A 7,327-nucleotide genomic window follows, 5' to 3' on the forward strand; every position below is an offset into this window, starting at 1 on the left:
ATAAGATGCACCTTAATTTTGGGGGAGAAAAATAGGGGGGGAAATTCTGCCTACCAGGTATTCATCTGGCTAGCGTCTGGTCAGCTTCAGCACATACGTTTGTTGGTTTTCAGTGCACACACTTTTTATCCCCTGGACTATGTATTCTAAGTGAGGCCACACTGATCAACAATCACTTACTATCTTTTTTTAAATAATTTTTATTGTTTTTATTAAACAAAAACACACATAAAAAAAGGACCATCTATCGTTACATCTTGTAGAAAGCGTGTCAATTGGTTAAAGATACATTTCGTGCGTTTCTTCCACAATCAGTACCTATACATTCAAATTGAGTTGTACATTTTAGAATTTATGAATTTTACTATCACTGTACCACAATTTTCATTTGATTACAGTTGCTTAAATGTGTTTTTATCTAAAATCATTTATATTTGAAGACACAACCACCTACTGGCAAACTTTCGCAATCTCAATGAGTCTGCCATAACTTTACATCTTTATAACATATTCTAAAAGAAAGTCAGTTAGTAGGATATCTAACATTCCCTCTCCTCCCCCCCCCCGCAACTCACAAATTAACGCTTGTCCAATTTGCTTTTACTAGTACAACACACCTGTATATATCATTAAATGTTATCCATTAACATTTCCTTGTTATTATTGTAGTTAACTAAAAATTATTTACTATTGATCTCACCTCTCCTCGGGCCCAAAAGAGATTATATCTTTATAACCAGCTCTAAACAAAAATTTATTAATAAATTTTATAGGTCTTTTCCCTAAGTCCCAGATTACAATTTATATCCAGTTTATTTTACTAATTAAGGTTATCATTTCATTATTATTATTGTAGTTAATTACGTGTTAACAAAATAAACATTTAAAATCTAAGACAATCTAAGAGATGTTAACATTCCTATTTAATAATCACCAAAAGTATCCATTAACATTTCATTATTATTATTATTATTATTATTGTTTAAAAAAATGAATTGTTTGCTATTTGTATCACATCTCCTCTTTTCTGACCCAAATTAATTATACCTTCATAACAAGATCTAAACAAAAATTTGTTAATAAGATTTATAAGTCTTTTCACCAGATCCCAATTTACAATTTATGGCCCGATTATTTATCCTAATTAAGGCTATCATTTCATTATTAATATCATAGTAAATTATATGTTAATGAATAAACATTCAATGATAATCTAAAGCAGTCTACAAAATACTAAAATCCCTACTTATTAATCATCAAAAATTAGCTAACTTTTTATCATCAACTAGCATTATCAACCAGTATCTTTCCAGTAGCAAAATGGTCTTATCTTTCGCGCCAGCTGTTGTGTCAATTCTGTTTTCAGCACCTTTCCAGAACTTCTCTCCGCACTTTGAGGCTTTGAAGATCTCTCATGTAGTTTCATTGCCCTTGAATTGTTATTAACATAAGCTTAACTTTGGTTATCAAACTTATTTCTGGATAGATTTGTATTCTTAACTCCATCCTTTTTGCTCTTTTTTTTCCACCTGCATCTTGGGATTTGGGATAAAGCTCCAAATTGTCAAAGTCACTTTTCCAGCTTCCCTTCTTTCCGCTTTCACTCACATTTACTCCATTAATGAGTTCATCTATTATCTTGTCTTTGTTTTCTGTATTTTCATTCTGTTCTTTAATTTTTTGGGCTCCAACCCCATCAACTTTTGCTGTGATACCCAATAGTCTGTTTCTTGTCAAATCTCTCAAATCCTTCTAAAATGTTTTGAAGTCCAGCCAGGATATTTTGAAATTTTAAGTTTTCCTCATGTGAATATTGATCCATTTTTCCAAAAGAAAAGAAATGTAAAGAAAAAGAAAAAGAGGAATCTGATAATCACTGCCACTCTAGGCTGTCATTTTTTTTTAAAGAATAGATCTATATTTATTTTAAATCTTAAGCACAAGTTCTTTTGTGGTTTTCAAAATTCTTGTCCTTTTCTTTCCTTTTCCTTCTCTTGCCAAAATATTTTCCAAGAGCATCTGCAAAACAGTTGGTGCCCTTGAGTCTTTATCAGGTTTTATAAACAAGTTCCAAACCCTTCCGTTACAAAGTCAGTGAGGTCAAATAGGAATGAACAAATAATACATTGTTTCAAGAAAAAAAAACTTCAGACTCAGGCTTCCGAGTGGCAGATTCAACTTTTTTTTTATACTTTTTCTTTAAGTATCTTTAATATAATTTTATAACAAATAAAAGGAGGAATTTGTTAAAATAAAAATTTTTTTAGTTTAAGCCAAAAGAATTAAGGTAGTAAAAAATAGAGGAAAAAAAACCAGTCCATTCACTTCAAGGGGAGAAACAGGAAACATTGCAATCACTTCAATCCACAAAACATCGTTACAAGCAAGAGCAAAAAACTTTCTAAGGCAGTCCAATAAGGATTAAATTTGCCGCTTTATTCTTACTTAGAGGACTAATTTATCTTTTTAAAAAAAGGTTTCTTAGGGCAATCTTCTGAAAGTAAAAAAAAAAAAAAACCTCACCAGATGGAACACTTTCACTTCTTCTTTTCCTTCCGGAGCCGTCTCCGACTTTGTCAGCCTGAGGGCTGCTTGTTTGCCGCCGGTTGGAAGTGCTTCCCTTGGGTCGATCAGGGACTGTGCGGTGTCCCTGCGACCAGCAAGGTTTTGGCTTCCTAGTCACCATCTCTTCGGGACGGTTTAGGTCCTACCGGACCGTCCAGGGGCAAAAGTGTCATCGGCGGACTTGGACTGTCGAGTCAGCATGATGTATCGTTGTGACGTTGGCTCCTCCTTTTCCCGATGTTGGCTCCTCCTCTTCCCATCACTTACTACCTTTATAAACAATCATTATTGAGGGCAAGTGAGAAGTCTATTTGGACCAAAAAGGAGTACACTTTCCTATCTAAACTCTATCTGAGATCATCAACCAGCATGATCGATGCTATTTCTATTCTATTCTTTGCTATGTTATACTATTTCTATTCTTATCTGCTCCACAGAAAAGTTGAAGACCATACTTAAATGAGAAAATTCAAAGAAGATACCCACAATTTGCAAAAGAATCTGTTGCATTGGGAGAGAAGAAAATTTTCCATTGCTTGAGAAATTGGTTTTGAAGCACAGACTCCATTTTGTTTCGTCTCTTCTCTTCCAAGCCTCGCTTAGATGTACCGGTATCCAAAGGGGTGTGTATGCTGCAGTAAAAATATTCAAAGCTTTTTTTCAGCCCAAATGAGGCGCTAACGAGTGAAGGAATCTTCCAAGCTTTGCCTGCTTTTCTCAACGCTGCTCCCTCAAACATTAGCGCCGCTTTAGGGCTGAAAAAACGCTTGTAAAGCACAATTGATCAGAGCAGCAAGGGGAAAAGCAGGAAAAAAAGCGTAGATGCTTCATTCGTTAGCACCTCATTAGGAAAAAAGCTTTGAAAAAACTACGTTCAGGGTAGAAGACGCACCCAAATTTTCAGCTTCTTTTAGGGGAGGAAAAGTGTGTCTTATACTCCGAAAAATATGGTATATTGACAGTATTCCTCTGGTCCACTAATTTTGTCACTTTGTCAAAGAATGCAATAAGATTAGTCTGGCATGATCTGTTTTTGACAAACCCATATTGGCTTTTGGTTATTACTTTGTTTGCTTCTAGGTGTTCGCTGATTCGTTGCTTGATTATCTTTTACAGAATCTTCCCTGGTATTGAGGTCAGGCTGATAGGTCTGTAGTTTCCTGGATCATTTTTTTTTCCTTTTTTGAAGATGGGAAGTACATGAGCTTTTTTCCAGTCCTCTGGCAGTTCCCTGGTGCTCCAGGATTTCTGAAAGATACAGTTCAGTGGTTCTGAGATCTCGTCTGCCAGTTCCTTCAGAATCGTGGGGTGTAATCCATTTGGTCCTGGTGATTTGAACTCGTCTAGGGTAGACAGGTGCTCACTTACCATTTACTTCAGTGATGAAATTGAAAAATTTTCCCTACCGGTTCTGTGGGTGTGGCTTGGTGATCATGACTTGTGGGTGTGGCTTGGTGATCATGTGGCTGGGTGGGCATGGCCAAGTCGACATCACTTCTTTGTTCTTATGACCTACAAGAAGAAAATATACCAATTATTTTGTGCATTTAATACTTAATAAGAATAATGAATAATTACGTAAAAATACTTACATAAGAGCAATAAAAGTATTGTCTTCAGGCCAAGAAACCGACCAAAGTTTTGTTTCCTTTTCATCCTTGCTGGTAAAGACTGCTACTGCAAAAGGAAGAAAAAGAGCTCAACTTTCACACTTAACAAAAACACAATGCCATTGTGCAACTCTCAGACAATGTAAAAGCACACAAAATGTCCCCTGCAACAACAAGCAGGAAACTCACAGAGAACTCACAAAACCAACTATCACAAGCACAAAATGTCACATACAGCTTGGTGTGATTTTGTGTGTTTGCGTAGTGAGTGTGAAACACTACAAAAAGACATAAAATATCAGAAAGCTCCACAAATCTAAAAATATAAAAGTAGGTAAAACTTTATAAATTTTAAATGGCTATTATTTCTTTAAAAAAAAGTTCCTAAAAAAAACCCCAAGTAAACTTTTTTTAAGTAAAAAAAAACACTTACTTAAGACACAAGACAGGCAGGCAGATTCAGTTGCTAGCCAATGAGATAGATTGCAGGCAGATTCAGTTGCTAGCCAGTGAGATGGATTGCAGGCAGATTCAGTTGCTAGCCAGTGAGATGGATTGCAGGCAGATTCAGTTGCTAGCCAATGAGATGGATTGCAGGCAGATTCAGTTGCTAGCCAATGAGATGGATTGCAGGCAGATTCAGTTACTAGCCAGTGAGATGGATTGCAGGCAGATTCAGTTGCTAGCCGATGAGATGGATTGCAGGCAGATTCAGTTGCTAGCCAATGAGATGGATTGCCGGCTGCAGCCGAGGGATTTCAGACGTAGCAGGTGAACAGCAAGGCAGGTGTTCTGTGACCAGCAGTTCCGGATTCGGTCCTAAGAGCGAAGGTAAGCAAGATAGAGGCTGGGGGGAAAGTTGGTAGTTACCCAGGTGGCTTAGCCAGGCCAGGTAAGGGAGCCCGGGGACCGGAGGGTCACGCTAGGGCTCAACTGACAATGCTTATTTTTTTGAATGAGCGGCTGTTGGTGAGGCTTCTTAGAAGTTCTAGGCAAAGGTTCTGATCGAGCAGGCGTCGGCAAACTAAGTAGCTAGGCCGCGTGGCAAAGGGACCTTATATAGTGGGTGGGTGGGCCGGAAGCAAAGACATAACTTTCTTCAAAGTTCCAATTTAATAAGTCACACGTGTTGGTACATCTGTGGAAACCTGAATCTAAAAGCTTCCTGGGTTTCCACCCAGTTGAAAGTTCATGATCCCCACACCCACAAGTCCATCACATGGTCCAATGTTCCTCTGCCACGCTGGCATTTCCACCCATCTAGTTCCGGTCAGATGCAGAGGTGCAGAGACAAAGGATGACCTTGGGCTTCTAGGAAGGAATGTTCTATTATGACAACAACAGATTCTACAATTCCACTCCTTACTATTCCTCCTCCCAATTACTACACTAATGAAACAGCATAGTAAAATAATAGTGTGTGGCAGGCCAGAGATCCTAAAAGGAATATAACTGCAGGCCTGACAGTTGATGTACTTCCTCTGTTTGGTTGGATGGCCTATAGTATAGACCAGTGATAGCTAACTTTTTTCTAAAGGCGTGCCAAAATTTTGTGTGCGCCTATCGCACGTGCACACGTGCCCACCCATTTGCATATGTGTGTGTGCTCCAAACCCGTGCATACACGTGCACCCCCGGCCAGCTGATTTTTAGCCCGCCGGAGGGCTGGGGTAGGTCATTTTCACCCTCCCTAGGCTTCAGGAAATCTTCTGGAACCTGGGAAGGGTGAAAAAGAGGCCCAATAGGCCAACCAGAAGTTTGTTCCTGAACTTCCGGTTGGTCCATTGGTCCATTTTTCACCCCCCCAGGCTTCAGGAAAGCCTCCGGAGCCTGGGGAGGGTGAAAAACAGCCCAACGGCCCAACCGGAAGTTCAGGAATGAACTTCTGGTTCGCCTATTGGGCCTGTTTTTCACCCTCCCCAGGCTCTGGAGGATTTCCTGAAGTCTAGGGAGGGTGAAAATGGCTTCCCCATGCCCTTCGGAGGACTGAAAATCAGTTGGCTGGCGCACGAATGTGCCATTGACCTATGGCAATGTCATCCCCCCCCCTATAATATTGACCCAAATTAATTCAAGATAATTTTTATCATTGTTGCACTATAGTTCTGTAGAAATGTAGTTATTTCTTGTATATAGTGCAACTCCACCACCTCTTTTATTTGGTCTATTTCAAAAGTGGTATTTAGCAGGTTCTGACTAGTTGTGGAGAACCAGTAGCAGAAATTTTGAGTAGTTCAGAGAACTGGTAAATACCACGTCTGACTGGCCCCGCCCCCATCTATTCTCTCCCTCTTGGATCCCAGCTGATCAGGAGGGAATGGGGATTTTGCAGTAACCTTACCATGGAGTGGGGAGGGAATGGAAATTTTACAATATCCTTCCCCTACCAACAAGCCAGGCCACGCCCACAGAATCAATAGTAAAAAAAATTGAATCCCACCACTGGTCTATTTCTGTTAAATAATTTAAATCTCTGTAACTGTATGTTCCATTTGTGGATTTCATCCCAAGTTTCCGTAATGGCAACAATATCATATCTGTCCTCATTTATTTGAATTTCTAATTCACCCTGTTTATTCCTCATACTCTGTCATTAGTACATTAATTGCAGAGATTCTACTCAATAATTGCCATACTAAGAATTGGTGATTGATTCAAGTCAGAAAGAGAATTTTATGATTGAATGGCTACGTGAACTTGGATCTCGGTAATCTTCAGTGTGTCAAATGAATCATAACTAATATAAGAGGCTATTCTAGCATTCTGGCATGTTTGCTTTTTACCTATAATGTAAACCTTTTTTTCTTTTTTTGATATTTAATGCAACCATTTTATGAATAATTAGTTACACTTTTACTTGAATCTTATAGGCAGAGAGGATGCCAATAAGAGCAGTCTGGAAAACTGAGAATAAGAAGAAACTTTGAAAAGGAAAACAAATCAAGCCAGAAATCAAAATATTTTCTATTTCCTACAGAAACCACAGAAAGTTTCACCTCACAAGACACCAAACCTTCTGAATGTCCCGATTGTGGGAAATATTTCAATTGAAATTATGACTTGGTGATATACCAAAGGATGGGAGAAAAACTGCATGAGTGCCCAGATTGTGGGAAGTGTTTCATTCAAAAATCCCATCTAATGAATCACCA

This window comes from Thamnophis elegans, chromosome 2 (genome assembly GCF_009769535.1).
Source record: "Thamnophis elegans isolate rThaEle1 chromosome 2, rThaEle1.pri, whole genome shotgun sequence".
Lineage (NCBI taxonomy): Eukaryota > Metazoa > Chordata > Lepidosauria > Squamata > Colubridae > Thamnophis > Thamnophis elegans.